Below are 25,679 nucleotides of genomic sequence, written 5' to 3' on the forward strand. Positions count from 1 at the left end.
TGCCTTAAATGGTGACACTTGTAATATAAGTAATGCCCTGCTGTGCTTAAGAGTAGCAAGACCCCCTGATTCTGCGGAGGGAGAGTGTTATTAGAGGCATATGAGTAAATTTATTCAATGAAGTACCCTGGTTAGCCATACTCAGTTAAGGATGTATTATTTTCTTTTTATCCTGATGATGGATAGATCAGTTTTTCCTTTCTTTATCATTCCTTGTATATTTATTCACAGGTTTTTTTACTGTGCTCTTCCTATTGTCTATAGTAATACACTAACATGGGCCTGCAGTCTACGGTCCCAGCCCCTCCACATCTCTCTGACATTATGTCTTCCACAGCTTGGACACCCTACATTGGTATTCCATTTCTGAGAGTCATTTCACAATGTGTATTTTGCCCATGAAATCATCTTCTCCATAACTCAGTGCTTTTTCTGGTTTCTTTCCTCTGCCTCCTGCTTCTCTGAAGGCCTGCTTCAGTTAACTTTTCTTGACATTTTGTTTGAGAACAACTATAATTTTTCTTTTTTTCTTTTTTGAAGCATGCTTTCTTCTCCTACATGTATTTCAGTTAAATTTAAACCTTCATTTTTCTGTCTTCTTTCAAACTTTTTCTAAGGCTATCCAATATATTCACCAAGTCCTGCTTAAGGGTACCAATGGCCCTTCCACACAAGTCACTCCCCCAAAAATTCAGACTGGAGCCAACTTCTGTCCTGCCTTCACCAACATGTTAGGATCAGGGAGATTGTATATGGCAGTAATTTTGACCAGATAAGACTTTTCTGGAAGAGAACCTGATGCTCTCCTTTCTCAGTCTAAATCTGGGGTTGTTCCACTAACGCTCTGTTCGTGTAAAGCAGGTTAGATTAGGGCCCCAGCTCCTTTTTTCTTAGTACATGCATTATTGAATCTTTTTTTATTATTACAAGCAAAAAAGAGGTAAAAAGAGTGTCATTGCATACTTTTCTTATCAGATTAATGCTATTGTACGTTACTTGCCCCAGGTTGCAAGCTTGTAAAAACAGACTCTACTCAAAAACTTTTGCAAGTCTCCTCAGTGGCATCCACACGCAAGCTGAAGTAACATGACTGAAGGATTTCCTCAGGACTCTCCAGGTAAGTGTTTGCTCGCTTTTTCCTCCTTATGGGAGGAAACACGACAGTGAGACTAGTTCCCTATGCAGTTCAGAAGCGCAATACTTTGTGCTGTACACAGGGGACACTTGGGTTAATGTCACCTCTGAATTCGTTTCAACATGAAAACAGTGTTTATAGCAAAAGTTGGTTGACAGTAAACACAGCAAGAATGGACCAGAGCTCATCAGTGCTGTTTATTAATCTTTCAGTTAGCTGATTAAAGAAGCAGAACATGGTCTTGCTCTCTGCATTGCTTCCTAGTATAGATAAAGTATGATTTTCAACGTTAACTGCAGGAGGACGTTGGCAAGAGATATGTGGATCTAACTGGGTTTCTGGCTTTGTTTTAGTCTGTTTCTGAACATCTGCTGGGGTGGGTGGCTGCTTCAGGGGGAGTGGAAATTAACTTTATTGATTGAGTAATTTCCTTTATGAAGGGGATGGCTGCCTGCAGAAACAATATTTGTTAAATGGCCGTATTTGGAAAATGAGTCAGTCAGAAAACAGAATGCAAATCCTCCAGCTTATCTACAGCAGAGAAAAAAAGAGACATGCTAAGAAAGGGGGAGAGATGATGACTTGGGGGTGCCAAGCTAAAATGACCCTAACAGGAATTTTTGTTCAATTTTGAACTGAAAAATCCATTTTGAAAATGTTGGAATTGGCCATTTCAAATACTAATTTTTTTCCAAATGAAAAATTGCACTGAAGTAATTGTCTTCTTGCAAAATATTTTTAGTTTCCCAAGCATCCATTTATATTGGGGATAAAAGTTTCTGCAGCTCTATCCTTTATCTACCTTCACCTGTTTTTTCCAGAAGAGGGACATAAAGGAGAGCACAATGTTGCATTTAAGGTATGAATAACAAAGGAAAGGAAAAAGAAACTTGTTCTTTGTATTGTATGAACTGCATCAGCATAACATACAAGGCTGGCCAGGTTCCAGAAGTGAAACAAACAATACATGGACAAATCTCTGGGGTTTAGACAGTTAGGCAGCAGCCCATCTAATCAGCTAAAGTTACCATCTCTTTAGCAGCTTTGCCACCACTGACTTTGGTGTGTGTCTTTGCAGAGGGTATTTTCCATAGCCTCTCGTTCTGGTGGCTGGCCCTTTAAACCCAGGGGCTGCCCGAAATCGTTTCCACCTTCTCCCCGTTCGTGGGTGTTTTGGTTCTTATTTTCTCTTGTGTTCCTCCTGTTCCTGAAGAGGTGCCATGTCCTCGCCTGGCGCTGTGTCAGCGTGGGCTTTGAGTAACTGCGAGGGAAATAGTAATGCTTGTTATTTGCAAAACTTTGTCGGGGAGGGGAGAAGTGGAAGGGAAAGGGAGACTGGCAGCAATTTGGTCAGAAATGCTAAATTACATCAACACTTTTGTTGTTAGCCCCAGGACGGGGGTAGGAAACGGTAGATGAAACAATATGAAATCTAGTGTTTACCAAGTAAGCCTTTAAAACTCCTGCACTAGACTGGGACTCTGCTTGTGGAACAGAATAGCTCTGCACTGATGCAACAGAAACGTTTCCTGCCAGAGCTGAAACCACAACAGCTTCGTACCAGACAGGGCTGTGGAGTCGGAGGCCTGGACAGATAACACCGCGGGCTGAGCAGCCGCTCCGGGAGCGAGCAGCCCCGCGGCTGGGGACCACGCTGCCCAGGGCTCCTCCGCCCCGGAGGCCTGTGAGGCTGCCTTAGGAGCCAGGAGATGCTTTGAAGCTTTGAACTGGAAGATAAAAGTTTACAACAGTGTTACTCACTTTTACTCCAACTGCCTCCCCCCTGACTGTACTAACTGTAATTTTCCTTTTCTGAAAAAGAGAGCAGCAAGCAAGCAAAGCCTTTTGCATACCTGGGACTGTGCAGAATAAATTAGCAGCCCGGGGACAGACTAGACGATACAGCTTTGCCCAGCAGTCAGCATTCACCCTCCGCTTTCCCTCTCGGTGGGTACTGCTTTGCCTCAGTCTGTGCTCTTCTCCATGAAAGTGTTGTGCAAGTGGGAGGCAGTGGGATACAGTCTTTTTAGAAAAATTTTTTGACTGATTTATTGTGGTTTGATACCGACGTCTTCTTTCCCTGCTGATGCCAGAAAAAAACACATACTGCATTAAAGCAAATGAAAAACTCCTGACTTTCACCTGCAGCAGGAGTGTTTTCCAGTCCACCTGAAAACTCTTATCTCTGAAGTGGTTTTTTATATAATTTTTCAAAGATGTAAACTCTAAAAGTTATTACAGAAGCCAAGGGAAACCAGTTGATCAGAACTGTATTGAAATACCAGTGCAGCAGATAATAGTGACAAATAGAGGATTATAAGTTTTGAAACATATACGAAGCAAGCATTTTCCCTTTTGTCTGATGCAGCAAAATATAATGGGACATGTGCAGGGTGGTCCTTCCCTAGGGGACTGGGTTGTCAAATAGACAAACTATTTTAAAAATATGACTCCTTTCATGTCAGGGAGCTAGTGGGGGTTGTGGCATTCTTTACAAGGGTCATCTTGTAAATCTAAGAATAATATTTGAGTCCTCTTACTGTAAATGGTTGTGTTCTGGTCCTGGACTGCAGAGCACAGTTATCCTTGCTCTGTTTGTTTTAATAAAGATAGATGTATTACCATCATGTCCCAGTGAAATACAAATTAGTTTATTTCCTTGTAGCTAAAGCTTCCTCAGTGTCTTTAATTGGATATATTCTAATTCGCCTTGTGAGATTGGGGAAGAGGAACATGCTGTTCAGAAAACCCTGCCTCAGTCCTAGCCATGTAGGAGGTCTGATGAGCAGGCTGGAGAGTTTGTTCAACCATCTCCCTTGCTCTGCCCGAGTCCCCTACGTTTCAGTGCCCCTGGGCCTGCAGAAGGAGAGAAGACAGTTAAGTGTTGACAGTTCGCACAGTACTTAATGGATGGATAAAAATCTGTACTATTGAATGAAACAGAATTATTTAAATGGCCAGCATGTTTAGAAAGTCCCGAAACCGTCCGTTAATTTCTTACTATAGGCAGCATATTTAGAATTCCAAGTAGACATTGCCATTGCCCTTTTTCTTTTTCTAACTGCATTGCCTTGGACTGCACCCTCTGTGTTAGCTGCTAGCTAAATATTAGCTAGAACCTGCACTGTGGATGACAGGGAAGTCCGAAAGGTACCAATTTTGGTCTCTGTTCCAAGACAGCAAACATGAATCTACTCTGTCGTTATATTTAGTTTGGAGGCGCTAGTCAGTTACACCAGTTCAAAGAAAAACAGAAGACAACTGTGGACTAACTCCATCCCCCGTAGTAGATCTACTCCAGATTTATATGGGTTTATAAGGGCACAACCGAGTCCTATGAGTTCACCATGACTGGTTCCATAGACAAGAAGCAAAATTCACCTTTAAAAAAAAAATAAAATTAATGTCTTTCCTTCTGCACTCTGGAGTATTTGGATTTACTTCCAGTAGGAAGATCAGTCTCTCCGTCTCTTTTCAAGGGCAATTATTGACAAACAGATTTAATCCAGCGGTGAGCCATTAAAATGGTGGAGTTAGGATGGGGCTGGAGCTCATGGCAGAAGGAGAGAGCTATGGGGAATGGGTTTATTTATCCTTGAGGAAAAAAAGGCCGGGGGGATGTAATTGCAGTCTTCTACTACCAAAAAGGAGGTTAGACAGTTAAAAGGGGTAATTTCAGTAAATGTAAACTTCATTAAATACCAAAACTCTTTGTAGGCAGAAGAATAGGCGGTGTCACTGAGATTACAGTGTGCTGAGAATTAGCAATATATCTGGGTATTTGTAATACCTATTAACTGCTAGAAGAAAGCCAACTTAAGTAATGTTTATCATATATTCACTTCTCAGACAGTATCTGGGATTTTCAGGGTTCTTGTGATTTCTGAATATATATCTCACTCTAGAGTCTCTGTTCTGACAGTGGGTGGGAAACAAATAAAAAGCTTCAAGTTAGAAGTCTAAATTTCATGGGAATTGTAAATGTCTCAACAAATTTCAGTGGATCTTTCAAGCAGAAAAATGAGGGATTATTCCAATGCCTCTGTGCAATCAATTTCAGCATTTATATGACTCAGACTATGAAACATGCAATAATGAGTTATTCATTGTGGGCCAAGAAGAAAAATAAGGTAATGAATCTTACCATGATATGAAGTATTATTGCAGGATAGTGGTGTTTATACTGAGCTTTCAAAAATCCTGTTAACATAAGTTAACTGAAATGTAGTAAGACATAACAGGCTTGATGTTTGGATATAAAAGGTTTAATTTCATAGGTTTTTTTGTAAGAAAAGTTGAAGTGAAAATAAGTATATTTGGATATTAAATCAACATGACATAACCCATTGACTGTTATTTTGTTGCTTTTGATCATCATTTGCACATAGCAGAGTAGGGCTTAAAGGACTGCAAGAGCTACAGGCTCTCCAGCCTCTAGACCTTTGCTATGGATGGTCGGGTTAACAGAAACTCCCAGAATCGTCATCATTTGACACCCTCACGGTAGCCTACAAAACTCAGTGTGAGCTAAACCCACCTTGTGAATATCTTTTGGCATTTTTTCAGAAAGATCAGTGCTCTGAGACAACCTTGTGAAGTTTGTAATTTTACTAGCTCCAAGTAATCCAGATCTGGTAATAGCATTACTCGAAAAGAGGTTATGGGTGAATAAAGCACTTTTCCGCTCCCCCAAATATCAGTGATAATACCATTTCACCCAAACTGTAAGGTCAGTTTAGTGCTTGTACATATTGGGTCCTATTCTGAAAGCATTATTTATTGCCATAGCTATTTCTAGAAGAAATCACTTTTTTATTTTCTGGCACTTTAGATTTGCACAGACCCTGTTTATTACCTGTGCTTTTATGTATGGGTCAAGCTGAAGAAAAAAGTTGTACATGCGAAAAATAGGCACTGCAGAGCCTTAAATCCGGATATTTGGCCCCTTTTTGAATGCAGAACCACCAGCGTAAGGCTGTAGGTTCCCTGTACCCTGCCCTGGAAGAGGTCGCCACCTCAGGATGACATCGACAGCAGCTGGAAAGATTGAGAAGAGGGTCGTGCAAAGCCTTTATGCTCAGCAAGAAATTGCCTAGGTAATTTTCTGAGTAAAATGTCTTGTTACAGCCTTCAAGCTTGAGGGAGACATCTGCCTTCTTGCAGGATTCTTGGTCCCGGTTCTGCTGTGACCTGGGTGGTTGCCAATGTCCATTCTTTCAAGGAAGTGGCTATGGCTTGCTGGATTTGTTTGGTGCCCACCTTTTCCATAATAATAGATGATTAGAGCCCTTGTCCAGCAAGCAGGAGATTTATGTTCGGTTCCGTTCTCAGCATGAAAGAGTTCAAGTCCACGTGTCCTACTTTCAAGGCAATAGCTTATCCTGGAAGAAAACCCTTCCCCTCTCCTTTTGAATGTGTGCCACCAAACAGAAGTTAACTGAAGAGAGAGAAAGGATGAAGACAAAAAAACAGAAAAGCTGCAGGACTGTAGACTAATGCTTAGGGCACTCACGAGGAAGAGACAAGTTGTGGTTCCTGCCCCCAACACCAGTTATTTGTCACTTGAACTGTAATACATGGGAGCAGTTCTGGCAGCAGAGACCGGAACCTGGACTCCCTGCTCGCTACGGTGTGCCCTGAGCATGGTGTGTGCTTTCAGTGGGTCCTCAGCAATTCCCTGAGGCTTCAGCTGGTGGGTCAAGGAGTCTTCCCTCATGGAGAGTAAAGCTGTCACCTAGTGATGAGGACGTTCTGCTCAGTGTCACAGCTTTCTTGCCTGCAGGCAGAAGAAGCTGAACATCAGTCTGATAAAGAATTAAGAGCACCCGACTTGATTCTCTGTTCTTCAAAAAAGCAGGAGCCACCATGGTATCTGTCTGCAACTCTGAAACAGTGCACCATGACCGAGTGATTCCTGCCACTGGGCTGAGCTAAAGCCCTGCCTCTGGGTCTTGATCGGGTTGAAGCAGAACGGATGGCGAGCTCCTCCACCCCATCTGAGCTGAGACAGCTCTAGACACAGGAAGTGGTGCAGCTCAAAGCAGCCGGGCATTTTGCAGTGGAAAAAGTAGGTATCCGTGAAATTGAGTATTCTCCAGAATTAGGAGGCAACCAAGCAGACAGAGTCTAGGATCAGATGCTTGAATCCTGCATAAGTCCTCTTTGATCTCACCTAGTGTCCTTTTTTTTTTGTCCCTTTGTTCAGCTCAGTCTGCCTTCCCTCATTGCAAGGACCCTAACAGAGCTCTGAAAGCATGAGCATTTCAAAGGGTTATGTATTAGTGCAACTAAACATGAGAAATGCCCCCCAGTATAAGGAAAAGCTAGTTTTAAACCAGCTTTCAATTTCTGCATTAATCTCAGTGCTGTTTGTTCAAGAAACTGTTGATGGGAGTGCTGTGCATTTCAGAACCTAGTGATAATAGCTGCTTTTGAGGATGTGTAAGTTGGGCTGTAATGACTTTTTAGTCTGGGCATGCTCAGCCCGGACATGTTGCTGGAAGAAGGATCAGCATTGGCTCACTTCTGCTGCATTGGCAGGCGTTCCCTAGTCACTGATGCCTGTTTTCTTAGCCACTGGAGCCAGAGAGAGAGAGCCGAAATGAAAGTTAGGAGTGGCAAGGAAAGAGCGAGGTGTAAAAACGTGAATCTCAGCATTCTAATCACAGCTATGGTTATAATTAGAGATACGGCAAAGATAAAATGTGCAGCACGCCTGAGGGACTTATATATCCAACTGCTCCTGGATTGTTATCTGACAAGTTAATTAGCTGCAACAGTGCTGAAATACCTACTCAGAGTGACTGCCTGGGACTGGACTCTGCATACTCTTATCACAGAGACAGGGAGGGAGAAAGCAGATAGAAACTTAAGGGAGTAAAGGCAGCAGAGAATTTGAAGACCTGTTTCTCGACCAGAATGAGGGCATTCAGTCTAGTAAATTCTGCATTACAACTGACGTTGAAGATGAGTGAATGCCATCTGAACCACAGTCGGGACTCTGAGCATGCTTAGAGCATTCAAGCACCGCAGAGGACACAGAAATAAACTTTCCTCTGTGTAAGCAGTAGAACGATGATGGAGCATTTCTTTAGGGTGAACAGAACAAGGATCCAAATTTGGCTTACTAAACAAATAATTTGCTAAGCTGTAGGTGCTCAGATGTACTGTGTTGAGCATCTACAATTAGGTTATGTCACTTCTGTTTGGCATATGATGCTGAATCTATAGGGCAGAGGAATGAAATCCTTTTTTCAAAGAAGAATGGAGATGTGTCCCAAAATGACAATTTCTGTCTTGTGAGAAATGCTGACATGTCTGCTTTGGACACAGAGTTGAAATAATGAACTTTTTTTGTCCTGTAGAAAATGTCAATCATGTGGAAACTGTTTTCTGGAAAATTCAGATGGGTTTCTATACTGTGTCTGGATAGATTTGGCAGGGCACATTGGCAGTGCTCCAGCGGTACGCTGCCGCCCCAGTGACCTACCCTTACTCATTTTTTGGTCTCTTTGCTGATGGTACTGTTGCAATTCGTAATTCCTCTCCGCATTGGACTAGTAGAGAGGCACTGTTGCAAGATCTATGAGTTCAAATGATCGGATCTGTCCATCTTCTCCAGTGTGGAAAGTTGAACTGGAAACGCTAATTCATGTGGAGACATTGTCTCCGGTTGAATCCACATGATGCAGCTTAAAACTACTAAAGAATTACAAATGAATTAAGACTCCTTCTAAATGAATTGTAGATCTCTAATCAGACCCATGTTCTCTCCTGTCACAAGTAGGGTTTGATATGTATGGCTGGTTGGTATAGAAAATCTGAAAGAGATGGCAAGTCTAAGCGAAAATCCCAACTATTACACCATAATTTGCCTCGGCTATGTGTATATACATTCATTAACAGCATTTTTAAAAGTACCTTGCAAGTTTTCAACTTCTTTTATGTTTTATTAACTATAGAGGTGGGTTTATGCTTGGTCTAATGCATCTCTAGTGTATCTTGTGTTTTAGCAGATGTTTACTATTAAATGAGCTGCTTACAATGATTGGCAGGTTTGTGATGGAGGTTCCTTTCCGCAAGTGTGAGTGTTTGGGCTGTCTTCACTTCCTGAATAATTTACAATCAAATGAGAGCCTCTCCTCTGAATTGAAAATTAATCGTAACCAAACTTTAGGGAACCCCCAGTGATGACAGACAAAAATAAACAACCCCATAAAAATGCAAGTTGAGTAAACTCATGCTTTCCTCTGCTCAAAGATAAACATCTCTGTTTAATTAGAAACTCTTCAATTGCACTGCTTATTCACCTGAGAGCACTAGAGCACATTCTCCTATCTTCGCCGTAATTTGTTGTTTTCTTTCAAGCCACCAGTACCCTGTTCCAAGTAGAAATCTGGGAGGAGTGCAGAGATTAGGAGGCCAGTAGAGCCCTATTTGATTATTGCAGTAGAAAAAGCTCACCAGGTACTTCAGCTTAACCTCTTTAAAAGATTACTAAAGGTAACTGTGTAACTGAGTAGATGTTTATAATTTTTGGAACAGAACAGGAAGATGTGGTAGAAGTAGTTAAATGTTCATTTTTATTTTGCTTTATTGGATATTTCTCATTGAATAAGAAAAGCCCACAATGCCAATAGACCAAAATGTCGTTTGGGAGCAAAAACTGTATCTTGCAATCCTTAATCAAGCAAAGCTCCTGGTAATGCAGATGGAAATTTGGCTACAAAACATAAAAGCCAAAGCAAAATATGAATAATTTTGACAGGATTTACTTACTTTCTTTTTTCTAAAAGACTTTTTTATTTGTGCTTGTGACAAGAAATCTCCTCCTTCCAGCACAGCCACAGAGCCTGCTTTAAAACCTAAAAATTGTTATTGGCCTGTTTTCAGCTGCTTCTCTTGACGTCAGTGGGTAGATCGTCTCTCCCTGAAACACATTAAAATAGTGGATATGAATCTTACAAATATACTAAGAAATAAAGAGATCCCTTCAAAACAAGGGAGAAGAGGCTCCTACACCAGCAGGTACCCTGCTACCTCCATTCAGCAATAGGCAGAGGTATGGCTGTTCGGATGGGTGCCCTTCTGTGCTGCTGTCTTCTGCTCCAAAGCGTATGTATTACTCCTAAAACATTCAGTCACATGAAGTTAAATCTAAACAAAGGGAAGTCCTGTGAAGTCAAACTAGGAAGCAGATTCATTTTATTACGGAGTCAAATATTTGCTATAACTTTATATTCCCTGTGCAGAAAATTGCTTACTGTCCAGGCATGATGACTGTTTTTTTCACGGTGCTTTTGTACTGGAGGAGAGGCAGAGGGTAACCCAGGACATTGGTAAGTGGCTTTTCTTGTAACATGAGACTTTCATGCAGCACGCCTGCGAGCAAAGCATTTGTGTGCAGCTCAGCACGAATAATCCTGCAAAGATGATCATACTTGGTTATTGATGGAAAGAGGATACGGCTCCTCAGCCGCACAGAAGCAGCTCTCCCCATGGTTTGCATTATTTCACAGAGAAGGCATCCGGACTATGTCGCTGGCAGGCGGCTCTGCCTTATTAGGATGAGGCCGTGCTCTTCTCACAGTCTGCACTTTCCTGTGTTACGTGGGAGCCTGGTGAATGGGGTCGACGTTACACCAAACCGGCTCCTGCTTTCTCATGCCACATCGATTGTACTGTTTCAACATAAAGCCCCTTTCCTTAAGGTATATGTTGACATTTATTTGACTCTAAATACATAGTTTTCTTTCTTTCTGAAGGCATAGCTTATGCTCATTGCCATCTGTGGGTGAAAGCTGTATTCTTCACACTGTTTAGGTCCACATAAAATCCTAAAGCTGTGTATGCAGAAGAGAGGAGCTCTACCTGAACCTCTTCACTCCTCAATCTGCCAGCAGGGGATTTTTAGTGTGGGAACTTCCTGAGGAGCTGTTATAACATTATTAAGCAATTATTATTAACACTGCTTGGACCAATCAGTCTTGGGGCTTGAGTGCTACTGTAGAAGTAAGCATAGACATAAAATATTGGACATTTCAACTTTGGCATTAGGCACATGTCTGTTTTTTTACAGCAACAAATTCTGTACTTAAAAAAGCAGCAGCAGCAGAAACAGCTTCAAGGACACTAATTCCAGTCTCCCTGTTCCCTAAAGAAACTTAACATGATAAACATGACTCTTCACAAAATTGAACTGTGATCTGCTCAGAGATCAAGTGCTCTCCCCTCTCCCCCACGGCCACAAATCTGTATTTATAATAAAGATGTAATATCTTGGCTCCTGTCACCACCGCTACTAGAGTAGAATAAAGATGTCTTAACAACAGAGCAGTATTTTATGGAAGTGAAGCTGTTGGTCTCGCAGACTGTGAAGCTACTCTTCAAATATTTGGTTTTGCTAAAGTTATCGAATGACTTGTTGTTTGTTCTCCGGTCTAAATTTGCAAAGAAAGCAGGACTTTCTGAATTCTCAGCAAACAACTGAAAATATTGCTCTACAACAGACTCAACTAGACAACTACTCCTTAAAAAAAAAAAAGTCAAACAGTAGGCCATACTTCTGCTTTGAACTTTTTCTGAAACCGTGTTTGTCAGGTATAGCTCTTTCCAGTAATGAACGCAGTTAATTTAGACTATCACGGCACCGCCCTAAGAGCAACTCTGAGATTGGTTGTGAGGAGGGCAAGATTTGGAGTCCCACTCGTTTTATATAAATCCCAAAATAGTAGTCACACATGGAATCCTAGTTACTTCCCCAAGTGATTTAAAAATGCTTTCTGCTCCCTAAATTGCTGTTACAGCCATCACTAAATAAACAGCAGAACAGAACAGGAAAATTCCTCTCAATCCTTCTAACTACTCTTTTCTATCTCCATAAAAAAATGAACAGGTATTTTTTGAAAAATACAGATACTCTCAAGTCTCATAGCCAAAGTCAGTCACTGGAATAGAGCAAAGTTTAATTAATTTTTGAAGACTTTATTGAAAAAAATCCAAAACTATGAACAGAATGACTGAATTCCCAGTAAACCCTCTGGGGGGACCCATCACTGCTATAGCATCTCATTTCTTTTTCTGCAATAAACTGCTAATTCCAGAGGGAAAACAGTTCTCTTCTAGACTCCCAATCCACTAGGAGACTCATTTCTCCAAAGGATTTATATCAATTCTCTTATCTAGAATTTCTCTTACTTTACAGCTTTTGTTTCTGTAGCTTTCCCTGGGGACATTCCACAACGCTTCCTGCTCTAGACTTTCACCCAAGCCAAAGAGAGCTGGAGTTACACCCATAACTTCCTTAGAGACAGATTCCAGAGAGAATGCATAATTTCTTGGGTTTTGGCTCACTGCAACATGCTCAAGCTTTTTGAGCCTTAGACCTTTGAACACGATCTAAATTTATACCACCAAATAGATGAACAGTATATCAGATCTCTAAAGTGCACCTTCTGTGTTGCTCCCTGTTAAATACACTGGAGAATGCAATGCCTCTCACCCGATTGAAATTTTCTTTTATGTCATGGACATGTGCTTTTAATTAGTAAAAGTTGAAAGAAAGCCTCAAGCAGAGGTGTTGTCCTGTAAATCATTAAACTCTTAAGTCTTGGTCTGTGAAACAGCATAGGTTTAGACTATCACACTTCTGCAGAGCCTCACCACCTTCTCTCTCGAGAATTAAAGGCTTCAGGAAGAAAGAAGTATACTGAGAGTGACAAATATATAGGAAATCAGAGGTAAAGTATACTGCTGACCTGGGTAATGCACTATTTCTTTAAATATGTTTATTTTTATCAGCTACTAAAAACTTTTCTGTACTATAAAATATTTACAGTAACAATTACGTTACTGTGGAAAAGTAATATAAGCACAAAACTCTGCTTCTAGTTGCATTTGGAGCACTAACAACAGCTTCTTATAACAATTTTTATAATAATATCTGCTTAAGATATGTTTGAAAGCTGTGTAATGCTTTATCCTTCTTAAAGGCCTTTCCTTGACCATTTACTATGCTTGTTCCCCCCTCCCCCTTCTTTACTTCTTCACTGGGAACTTTTGCATGAAAACAGAGTCTTTGGTTTGAGTCCTCATTGTGGGTTTTCTCTTAATTGTGTAAGGGAGAACTGAGTTTTTGCTTTTCTTAATCCCCCTGGGATGTTGGTCGGAAAGCTGATTCAGTCTGAGACTGTCCATGCCTGATCTGAGAACAGGCTAGCGCTACAGGAGCTGAAGAGGTCTCAGACAGCTGCTGAACTTCAAGTGACTCAGAAAAGCTCGATCCACCAGAAGGTGTCTTCCGTGTAACGTTTGCCTTCTTCGGGCTTGCCGAGGGCTTGATATTCCTCGTGTTTTCCATAGAGCTGTGGGCGAGCTGTATCACAGAGAGTGTTTTGAAAGTCACAAGGGGGAGACGGGGGTCACCTGTAAATAGTTTTACATCTAATCTTGCTTCCGTTGGCTTTCATTAAAGTAGTGGCTACTAGAGTTGACAGATGACAATAGTATCCCTGACATAACTGAAGTCAAGCGTTTGAAGATATAAAAATCTAAGGGTCACTGAATAATAAGGAAAAATAGTCTTTAGGTATTTAGCATAAACATGAATAGGTAGGATCACATATCTATCTTATGCTAAGTATCCAAAATCCGTAAATTTTGGGTAACTTATTATCACCTAGCAACTTAGCAGATTTCCTCCAACAAAGGTTTTCAAATCTGGAAACACCTCCAGAATGGCCAGTGACAGTCAGTCAGTTTTGGTCAAGTTCATCTCTGATGTGATTTCTACTGAATCCGACGCCTGGGTTCACAGCTTTTCGAATTTCACATCTGAGCACAAAAGCCAAATTTGCTACCTCTCTTGCGGTGTAAAATACAGACAAAACTAACACCTCATAGGCAGTAAGGCGAATGTTTGCTGCCTAGCTGTAATTCTTGCAGTGGGGCTTGCTGTGGTGGAAGGTCTGGGTCGCTAAAGCAGGTCGCCAGCACTAACTCTTACACAGTTTGGTTACAGCCTGGTCCTGTCCCATTCTTTGAATGGACGTCTGCCTATTGGGATTGGATCCAGCTGCCAAAATCCGCCTAGGTCCCCTGTGTCTGAACATCAGTGACTGATGGCTGTTTTGTAAATCCTGGGTGCATAAATGCATTGCCAGATATTCCCTGGGGCTACGGGACGCTGCAGGTCAGCTCTCGCAGTGCGGAGGCATGCCAGGGCCATGAGCCTGCCGGGGCTCGCCATAATACCTTAACCAAGTGATGTCCAGCTAATCCACACCACTTGGCTGGTAAAGCCATTAGCTGGCTTCTGTCTTAGTCTAATGTGCAACGAAGACGGGAACGCAAAAAGTAGAGGCAATCATTATGTCAGCGTTTTGGAGCTGCTGTGATACGAGATGCGTGTGCTACCCCTCTGCTGCAAAGGCTGGTGGAGCTCTTCTAGCACACATCCATCGCAGGGAGAAAGAAATAACAGCAATAGTGCTAGTGCTGGCTGCCAACTTGAGAAATCCGCTGAACGCCTGCTCGCCTTCGCTTCCCTCCAACATGTGAACTGGGGTGGTAAGGGAAACAATTTACAAGGCAATAAGTTTTAATTGCTGTCACTGATTAACTGCCACAAAACCAGAGGCAGAGCCAAAAGCTCATCTATTATTCTTACAAGTAAGGAGTGATCTTAACTGCTTATTTGGCCCTACAGAAGGTGAAAAAGAGTCAGTAATAAAGATTTATCTGGAATTTTCTGCTTGTCTGAACAGATAGCTAGTTAAAAAAAACCCACACAAACAAAAAAAAAAACTTTCAAACAAAACAAGGCAGGACTCTTTCATTTTCTAAAAAACCCAAAAAACTTTGGTTCTTCCTCCTAATTTTTTCTCCCATGATTTCTGACCCTTCTTACTACATTTATTTTGCTATTTAGTGTAGTCACAGATGGTGGGTAAGACCTAGGCACTCTCTGGATGGCACGTCTCTCTCCCTATTGCATTTTTAAGGCCCTTTGGAGAGTTTTCAGAATGCGCTTCCATCTAATATAATTTGAACAGATTTTTTTTCAAGTAAGATTTATGACATGCACAACTTTAACTCCGCTCCTTGTGCAAATGAGAATTTATTTCACTTTACTGAAAAGTGACATTAGAAGCGGCAGCAAAACCTCAAAATAATCTAGAGTTTTGGGGTAATTGCAGGAAAGCTGTAGCGTAAGGCAGGGGAAAAAGGCTTCCGAAGTCACTGGCCTGGTAGCTGGAGACTGACATGGTCTCTGCTGTAATTTCATCCCAGGCTTTGCTTGGAAAGTAGAGTCCTGCAGCATCTTCTCCTGACGCACGCTTTGGGAGTCTGGAGTTCCTGTGTTCAAGACTGCATCCAGGTTTTTCATGGTCAGCAACCCTGTGACAACGTTTTCTAATTTCTCTTTGTCAGTTCACTGAGACTTACAGCCTACATAACACCCTGCAGCAATGAGTTCCACAGCTCAACAGTGCATTTGGGGGGGAGCATTTCCTCTTCTTTTTTCTGCGTCTGCCCCACACACTGTTCTTGCATTGTGAGAACAGCGAATAATCATCCCTGATGATCTCCGCAAACACGTTGCTACTTGCTGCCAATGTCTTTCTCATGGCATAGCCCAGTGTTGAATTAATGCAGCAGTGGACTAACATGCCTTTCCTTAATATGGGGAAGTGGGAGATCACATGAATGTTATCTTTAAATACCCTCTGGCTGTTTTCTGCCAGCCCTCTGTCCAAGCGGTGGAAGAGCAGCCGCTTGTTCGGACTGCGTACGGTGCTCTGGTTTGGATCTGTACTGTTGTTCCTTGCGGTAGGATCCGACTTGCTCCCTTCGCTCTGACTAGTGCATCCCAGCACGCGGTTCTCTCGGAGCGTGCTGCAAGTCCTGAACTTCGGTTTTCGTTGCGTCAGGAAGAGAAGACTATCGATCTGAGAGAGGCTTGCTCCAGAACGGCCAGTAGTCTCGTGCGTAAGGCTTGTACCCGAGCCAGGCAGCAGATCCGGGGCTGAGGAATGGCTCTGCCTGATGGGGAACAAGACCTCGGCCTGGGCATCCCACGAGTGCTGGTTGTTTGTAAGATTTCTTTCTTTATTTATTCCAAGTGGAGAAGCCTTTCTTCTCAAAGCAAATGTTTTTGTTTTTTTTTTTAAAAACAACTATTTTCTTTAGTAACTATTAATCTAGCAGGCTAACAGTTTGCTTTAAGTTCCCTTAGTAATATCTATGGGAGATAGGGAAGGTCTGTTTTGTCGCAGTTTACAGACCAGGAGCTGAGAACATCCATCCTGAAAGATAAAACAGCCCTAATACAGCAGTGCACTGCACAGCTCTTCCCCAAGTTGAACCAGGGCACGCACCTCTTGCTCTTGAATCCTGAGCAACATGGGCTATTGGCAAACACGCTCACTGCTGCATCACCTGAGCATGTTCCCTCTCCGTCACAGCCAGCCTGGATGAAAGATCTTTTTAACTTATACTCCAGAACACGACTGACGGATCCTAGATCTGCCCTCTCCTGCCGAAATACAGATTCAGTAGTCAGGCTTGTACATATATAGTGAAAAGGCATTTTTGAAAATCTTTTAGTAAGGGCAAGCTAGAAAGGCTATACCTTTTGCAGGAAAAACATATGAACTATGCTTTTTAATGGCCTAAATGTAGTGTAGCATGGTAATTGCTAACATGTGTCTCTTATTTTCAAATTGTAGTTCAGCCAATTCTACTTCATAAACTGGATCGTGTATTTGTTTACAGTATTTTTCATTTAAAAGAGAAATCCCATTTGTAGTAAGCACATACACATGGAAGTCATTTTACCCACGTCTTCTTATCAGTTGTTCACGCTTTTAGAATATGTATTCATCTTATTCCAATTTCACTGAATCAAGAATTATTTCAGTTCAGAATTTGATTAAAGAAAAATTAGGTGAACAAGGTTTTTTTTGCTAAGCACTGCAAATGAAGTGAGAATTATTTTTGTCTGATGCAGACAAGTGTGTCTGTATCTCTCACACCCCCAGATCAAGCGTGGGGTTTCTGCTGCGGTACAGTCTTTGCCCGTTCCCAGACCTGGCCATGTGCCAGGCTTGTGTGAGACTTTGCAGCTTCACTTTGACCCTGCAGTAGAGTGACCAGTGTCACTTTATTTTCCTTGCTCGTTCCAGGCTTTCCCGGAGTGAGTGCATGTTTCGGGCTTTTGACAGCTCTAAGTGCTGCTGTCGCCCAGTAAAGCCTTGCAAACAATGTCTCTCAAAGAGTGCTCTGCACATTGTGCGGATTGCATCACTCCCATGCAAACCAAGCCAAATGAATGTCTTTTTAAAGTCTGTTACAAAAGAGTAGAAAGTGTGTACATAGGAGTTTAGAGGGGCAAGAACTTGCTGCCAAAACCAATAGAGAACTAACATCATATTCAATTGTTTTCAACAGCTTAAAAAACAGAATGTTCTCTTTTCCAGATCATTTAAGTTTTATGATGGTGTTAGCCTAAACTATGATTATATTAGCAGAAGGAGATAAATACTGATGGATTTTCTGCTGGAAAATACATATTCTTTTTCACCATTGTGCTTCAACTTTTATGTGAAGGATCATTTTTGTAATCTATTCTTTACCTAAATAGTATGTTTATGTTCACTGTCTGTTTTCCAGTATTTTTCAATCCCAGAATAAGTGTTTAACCATACAAAAAGACTTCTTAACATTTCTTTCTGTTATCGCTGCCCTAACTTCTACACCCCAAGCAAGCAGATAAACTGCAAGATGCCCTTATTTCTTTTTGGTGGCGCCTTGCTTCACAAATAGCTTCAGTGACATCAGTGGAAGTCCTTGTTGTGTCTAGCAGCACTATCAAATTAAGATTTATCAGCCCAGTGAGATTCTGGTAGTTCCAGCAGGGTCACTAGGCTGACAGAAGTACTATTGTTCATATAGTATATAGGGTCACAAGCCCCACAGAACTGGGATCGAACTGAGAAAATTTTTGGAAGGGCTAGGGTAAGAGCTTAATAGCCACAAACACAGATATTACAGTCTGGCCCTCAGTCATAAACAATACCGTTGAATGATGCAAAACTATTGAAATTTTTTGTTATGCAACCTACCCAAAGCTTTTTGCATTTGAGGATAATCTAGGCACAACAGACTGCTTCACACGTACAAAGACCAAGTCCCCCTCCAAAGAACTCCAAACAACTAACGACAGATACCACTGCAGCTTTATTGCAGGAATTGTTGCAATAGTTTTTATGGACAAATGGAAAATATTATGCCTCAGTTTCTTCAGCTACAATTTCATAAGGTATTTTTCTTTGAAAGACTTAATCCTAATTATACTATGTCTCCCAAAATCCTCCTGCTTGTTTTGCTATTTAAATAGCACCACCTGACAAGCATCTATCATTGTGTTTGGTAAATAATACAATAAAATGGGAGCTCAGTTTAAATGCAGAACTAATCCCACAACATTTCCTTTCATTTCATCTAGTTTATTATTTCATCTGGTCTATGAAGGGTGTAAGAGGCTAAAGTCACTGTTGTAATAGCTAAGGAATGGGAGTTAGTTAAGATCTCGCATCTGAAACTAACAAACTTGTCAAAATCTATAGGGCCTGATAATAAGCAGAAGGTTGTTTTGTGATGACAGTTCTACCCTTACAGAAAGCTGCACATCAAAAATAATAATAATCATCATCATCATCTTTAGTTTCCTATGTCTGTTTACTGTAGATGCTAAGCACCTGGGACACTGGCTGGCTGGCAGGGGAAGCTGGTGGCAGTGTGCAAAGCCTTCCAGTTCTCAGTCAGAAGACCAAACTTACTTTGGGTTAGTAAAGGCTGAATGTCATTATTGTGAGGAAAAGCCGTCTGGACTATTCAAAGCAGTGGAGTCTGGTTCTTGGGAGCACAACTTAAAAAAACTCAAAACTGATTTTGCTGGTAATGCAGCTCAGAGGCTGGAGGACAAACAGTGGAAGTGTGAACCTCCAGCTGATCCACCAGCTTCAGGCTGTTCAGTGACACACAGGGCTGTCTGGAGAAATTAGTACCCTTGTACCCCTGTTGCTTGCACCACGTGCAGCTCTGTGACTGCACTGGTCTTGCTTTATGCTCTTTGGGCATCACAAGGCAGCCATAAGCCCTTAAAGCTCTCACCCAGAAGATTAGATCAGCAAGCAACAGGTGGAGTACCACCATGAGCCCATATGTGCTGTTTTCTTGTAGGGCATTCCCAGCTGCTTCTGTTATTCCGGCTCTCAATGTGAGGGTCCAGCTGGATGCTCAGCTAGTCTGTGAGAGTTGGGCAGGACCAGGAGTGAGGGAAGTCTCTTTCCAGACTGCAGCTAATGAGAAATGGCCCACCAAAGGTTGAGTATGAATAAGGGAGAAGGGGGAACTTTGAAGGATGAAATGAAGAGCCTGGACTTTCCATTATGCATGTTTTCCTCAGTGTATATCAATGCATGAAGGAGCTATGGCAAGAGCCTCCAGAAGTGTGTCTGATACGCTGATGCCTCATATTAGCATATCATGACAATCTGGTTCTCTTCAGAATTGCCTTGACCTTGGTCAAGATGCAAGGAACAGAGATTTTCAGCTGTGTACTGTATCCCTTTCCACTTTGATCAAATGACAGTCTCTGCATAAGTGTTGGGTTTGGGGGTTATTTTATTATTTCTGGCATCATCAAATTGTGAAATTAATACAGGCGGAGGGTTATTTCTCTCCCTGCCCCTCCTCACCCTGCCCAAGACGAAAGAAGTGAGATCTAGTGGAAACTGTCAAGTTTCTTAACTCCAAATATGTAAGTGTCTAAGCAGACCTTGCTTTCTTGCTCAAGCAATACACACTATTTCAGACTGACCTCAGGGGTTAAACTTTATGCATGCTGCTATGGGAATTTCTAGTACAGAAATCGAAGATGGTTTTGGCATGAAGAGTGAGGGGAAGTAAGGATTAAATTTTAGTAGTTTCACTTTTTCTACTAATGAGGCCAGAGCTGGTTAACTGCAGGGTGTCTGTTTTCCAATGAAAACTGTGTCGCTTCTTTATGTGGGAGATTCTGAAAATTGAGAATGGGGAAATACTAGAAACAAGAACTTTAACTGTCATATGAAGCTAGTTTTATAGTGTTAATGCAGGCAATCTAGAGAAGTGACAGGCTTTGCCTTTAGTATAGGTCTTGTTGAAATAATTAGCACTAAAGAGACGAAGCTTTGAAGAATGGAGTCCTGATATGCTATGAAATATTCATTTCTAGTAAGGCATTTAAATTAGAAGTGTAGAAAAGGGAAATTGTTCCAAGATTTCTCACTAAGTCTGTGGAATAGTTGGATGGGAATAGGGAGAGGGGAAGGAAGGGTTGTTTTGTTTTTGTTTTCTTTCTTTAACTTAAAACCTGAGATGGCGCTTACTGTGTTTATATTCATGATGAATCGCTTGCTATTCCTCTCACATAGTCATATGATGCTGACCAAAAGTATGAAAGAAATGTTTGAAAAGTATACCTAAGTCCCTTCTCCTATTCCAGCAATTTGTACTGTGGGATATAAAGTAATATGAACCAGCAAAACTGCCCGAGGTGTTGGTTAACACTGTTCTGGAAGATTTATTACTACCCAAAACAAGAGAAATTCTTCTTGGTTGACTGACTTTATGGTAGTAAGATCTCAATTAAAAACCCACGTACTGTGGAAATGTTTGAAAAAATTCCCTCTGTACTACTGTGTTGTTACAGGCTGCCAGCCAATGTCACCCGCACGTCTGCTTGGTAGCAAAAAAGACTTTCAGTGTCTCTTATTACTAAAATGAAACATTTTATGTATATTTCAAAAGCATCCTGTCATTTTAAATTAGATCACATACATTTAACTTTACTTTGAAAAGGAAAATAAGGTTCCTACCACTTACAGTTTGGCTTCATTTCATATCATTCACTTTCTCTCCTTTCTAAAGCATTTTTCAGCAAAGACTCCACTCTGCCAGCCAATTTCAAGCAGAACTGCTTAGATTGAATGGGCATAAGCTTATACAGCAGAGAATAAAGGGCACAGTGCTACAGCTCTCACGTAAGTAAGTACCTTCAGCAGCATTACTCACCCAGACTGGGAGTCAGAGGCCACACTTACCCCATGAGCCGAACTCACAAGAACCCTGAATTCATCACAGCTAACGATACGCCCACAAGAACGGAGCGAGTCAAGAGAACAGTCAGATAGTCATTGGAGACATTCGTATCATGAGCACATGGAAAATACTGGGACAAGGACATCTTATGTCCTTCAAGTTGTGCAGCAGTCTGTTACCATTAGTAATTCTTACTTGTGTGGTGGCAACACCTAGAAGCGCCAATTGGATAAGGTCTGTGCTATCCTCTGTGCAATACAAAGACCCAAGAAACCTTGTTCTCCCTGGAGTGGGCTTGCCAGGAGCTGTGGACACTGAGAGCAGACCGGCCGCTAGCTAATCCCCCGCGATAAATCTGCCCCAGAGCCAGAGACCCTGAACTTCTGCTTTCAGAGCACCACTACGAAGTACAGTGACGTACTCTGGCAGGACAAGATTCAGCGTAGGACAGACCAGCGGTGGGTCCCTCCTTACCCCAGAGATCCCAGCTTTGCTGCAGTCCAACAGAGCTCCACAACAGCGCATCAAAAGTGCAAGAAGTATGAGATGAAATATGTCAAACTCACTAGGTAGCCCTTAGTATCATGGGTAACTTCCAAAGAGATTTTGAAAAGATACTGAGCAAAGTCTTCCTCTTTTGGAATCAGTCTTTTGTGAGAGAACAGAAGTTGTTATCCTCTCCCATCTTCTCTGCAAACCAATTCTTGAGATCACTGAGCAGCCTGTAACAGAACTGTTTCATTATTTCCATCTGTTAACATTCATTTATGGTCATTTGTGTCATTTTCTTTGAGCCTGCCTTTTTATTTCAGTTTTGTAAAACACTCAGCATAGAGAGCTTCTGGACTTCTAGGCACTCCAGAAACAAGGATGAATAATGCCTATACACAACTCTTGGCTTCTTGAGTGTGACTTTTCAAAGTGTGGATAAATATCCAAATTAATATTGTTTTCCTCACTTTTCTCTTTTCATCCACAGGGTCAGTAAAGTTAAATCTTTCCCTCAAGAGCTGACTCACCCAGTGACCCTCCCAGTAATTCTCTGGAGAATAATGGGCAGAAGGAGAATCCTCTGGACTGCCATTTCTTATGCATAGAATAAAAAACTTCCAGGAAAGCTGTGCTAACTTCCTACGAAATTCTGCAAACTTACCTTCTCAGTTTTTTATAGGTATTATACATATTAAAGATCATGATTTTTAAAGATATTATGTGAATAGTCTTAAGTACTTCCTCAGTAGTAAAAAAGAATAAAATATAGAGAAGAAATTTTTTTAAAAAAATTCACTCCTCTAAACCAATACCTGCATAGCTGCCCTTTTAGCTATTTAGTATAGTGGTCACTATAAGTGTAAAAATTTGACAAAATAAAAATAAGGTAATACTTAAAAGAAAAATTGATGGAAATCACTCAGTATTTTACAAAAATTGGAACTCACAATATATTAAAAGACAGAGTAACTTTTCCAAATATATTATTAAAGTTACAAAACCTTTAACCTTGTATAGGTTTTGCACCGGTGACTCTGTGAACACCCCTTTCAGCTACATTTGTAAAGCCTATCTGGTTTCATGACAAATAAATAATTACCGTGCACAAATCTAACCCTCTTGGTGTTTGCCCAGTATTATGTTCAGCAAGATATGCAGCCCTATGCGCTCTGCAAACCTATTTGCGCATATCAAATGTTGTCAAGGTTTTGGCATGGAAGTCGCTTGGTCCTGGTTTCTGCACCCTCTCCGGTGGCTCCGGCGTGCCACATCGCTGCTGGGCCCAGGGTGAGCAGACGGTCGCATCATGCGTATCCTGCACCTGCTCCCCATGCGTTTTCTCTCCCTCTCTCTCTCCTGTGGATGCTAAACTCACGGTCATATAGAAAAGGGAGATTGAGTGGTTTCACAGAGTAATGCAAGCAGTATTTTGCAACGTGGGAATATAAAAGCACAGGTTTTAATGGTTACGACTAGAATTATTAAAATGTGTAACACTAGAGAAGTAAAACAACACATTTAATTGCTTTTATTATAACAAGCAAGTTCTAAGAAGCAGATTGTAGTTAATGAAACTGCCCATGTAAGTAAAATGGGCAGGAGTTGGCTCTATAGCTCACTAAAGCTGAAATCTAATCACACTGGTTAATTTGTTATTTATCCAGAACATGCTGTTTGTCACATTATCATCCTTCACAAATAACTTTATGTAGAAATTTCTCTTTCCTCTCTTCTGATTGTCTGATAGCAGAACTTGAATGCATCAATTTACAGACAGCAGCATCTGCTGAATTACTTAATCAAAATGACAAAAAAGGGCCAGGGATACTTTTTCTAAAAGGTTGTTGGAGCAAATCTTCCTCTTGAGCTGCTCTCTTAAATCACAGTCATCGTGTGCCACCCAGAGTTGGGAGAGCAGAGCCAGGGCACAGATCGGGTTTGGAGGGCAGTGCAACTCGCTGCAGTCCCTGTGCGTCAAGCATCCCCTTCCATGTTTCCCCAGAGAAGAGTGACTTTAAACACAGTTAAATAATAAATGACTCCTCTCCTGACAAAACACAGGGAGGAAGATAACATCTCCAGCAGCTAAAGAGATATAATGTGTGGCAGTAAACTAGTATTTTATATGGTGCAAATAATTGCCTATATTTTTTATTTACTTATGACTCATTTCTAAACATAGATCACTTTTCATACCCCAAGAGACAAGGAGGAGAGAAGGATAGAGAATGCAAATAGAGTCCTAGCTTATCTTGCTGGCAATGAAGAAAGGCTTACCTTAAAGAGTTCACTTCTAAGTTTTTGCCTCTTCTGTGGTTACTCCTCCTGGGACTAACATTCCCTCTTCCTCCTCCACATGTGATAACACTCTGTATTTCCATGTGCCCAGCAGAGTATTTTTAGCACTTATTACAGCTCCCTAGATGGGAAGTAAAACCACAATGTTGTATCTCAGTCTAACGGTATCACTTCAGACTGCTGCCATGAGTTGGTACTTAAGTCATACATCCTTAATTACATCTGATACATACTAGGATTGCATTCTTTGCCCTGGATGGTTGCTGTGGTATGTCATGTGTCAAATCACACCATGAGCAAAAAATATTTGCCCTACCTTTTTTGGGCAATTCTCACAGTATGTAACTTAAGTGTGCATTCCCTGAGCATGCTCTAAGTAGGAAGGCATCAGAAGTGCATGTGGACTCAGGATCCCAGGTTCAAGGAGTGACCTGTTTCAACTTCCCTCATAGGTTGATTTAGGCACCCAGAGCGCAGGACAGACACCATTTCCCAAAATACATGGAAAACTGAGACACCTAAATCGGTGTTGTGAATTCCAGCTTTGGAGCTAATGCCTAGCCTTAGGCACTGCAGAACTGAGCGTCGCTGTGCCTGGGTCCTGCTGCTGGCCCTTCCAGCACCAGGCTGTCTTTCCGTGAGTGCTTTACCAACTTGGCTTTTCTCCCTGATATAGGCACGATCAGTTCTCCACGTGACCACACAAAACTTTCCTGCAAACACAAGCAAAAGGGAGTGGTGGGATGACAGCAAGTAGTTAGAAGGATGGGGAAGGGTGGTCACCTTCTTTCAACATCAGAGCTGGTTTAGGCTAGCTTGAAGCATTCATGAAACTGCAGCCCTCCACCCAACTTCTACTCTTCTCACTTGAAGACAAGTACAGCAGAAAGTTGTGAGAACTAAAAAGCTCTGGTGCTAATCATGGTTTCCTGAAGAGAAACATTACAATGTGATCTGGCGTTCACTGCAGTGGAGGAGATGCAAAAAGCCTCTGGCCAAGGTGTGCTTCTCCAGCCCGTTCCCTGTGACAGCACGGCCCAGGAGAGGCACGCAGCTCCTGCCTGCAGCCTGCCTGAACCACCTAGGGCACCGCAACAAGGGGCGTGAAAAAGCCAAATGCAGAGCTCTGGACTGAACCAAATGTCCCAGAGTGCCCCACCAACCTCTGAGAAGGCGAGTGCCTGGCACCACGGCTATTCTGTGTTCCTCCCCTCTGCCTAAACTCATATTCGGGCTTCTTGAAACCTATTTTTAAAAAGGGTAGGGTGTTAAAGAAACAACACTATCCTCACACAGTAGTAGTAGATGATGTATGATGTGAAGATCCCTACATTCCTGAGGATCCAAGAGTGGGTCTAGGTGGACACTGATAAAGGACATATTCTTCTGCCTGAATCTCATGAAGCTGTGTCATTTCTATCCCGCATGTACAATAGGGAAAAATGCAATCTCTTGTTTTCCAAATGTCCTTTCAGATGTGAATGCAGAAAGCAAAGGATTGATAGAGAAGAAGCCCCTCTGAGTTGGGGTTTTGGGTTTTTTTTAATCATAAAATGAATTTAACATTTTGAAATAATTAAAGAGATTGAGTTCTGTACAACCCTAGGCA

At 41.7% G+C, this 25,679-nt stretch overlaps 1 long non-coding RNA gene across 3 annotated transcripts; it reads right to left on the reverse strand.

Moving 5' to 3' along the window:
• Positions 1 to 1,329: 1,329 nt before the first annotated feature.
• On the reverse strand, positions 1,330 to 24,329 carry LOC135328723 (uncharacterized). Of its 3 annotated transcripts, XR_010389730.1 has the most exons (6): positions 24,050 to 24,329; positions 21,847 to 22,002; positions 16,513 to 16,670; positions 9,914 to 10,064; positions 2,989 to 3,218; positions 1,330 to 2,396 (listed from the first exon to the last, which is right to left on the reverse strand). It is a non-coding gene; the product is annotated as an uncharacterized LOC135328723 (long non-coding RNA). The 3 variants fall into 3 exon arrangements; XR_010389731.1 differs by lacking the exon at positions 21,847 to 22,002; XR_010389729.1 differs by lacking the exons at positions 16,513 to 16,670; positions 21,847 to 22,002.
• Between the last annotated feature and the right edge of the window lie 1,350 nt (positions 24,330 to 25,679).

The sequence above is a fragment of the Dromaius novaehollandiae genome, chromosome 6 (genome assembly GCF_036370855.1).
Source record: "Dromaius novaehollandiae isolate bDroNov1 chromosome 6, bDroNov1.hap1, whole genome shotgun sequence".
Lineage (NCBI taxonomy): Eukaryota > Metazoa > Chordata > Aves > Casuariiformes > Dromaiidae > Dromaius > Dromaius novaehollandiae.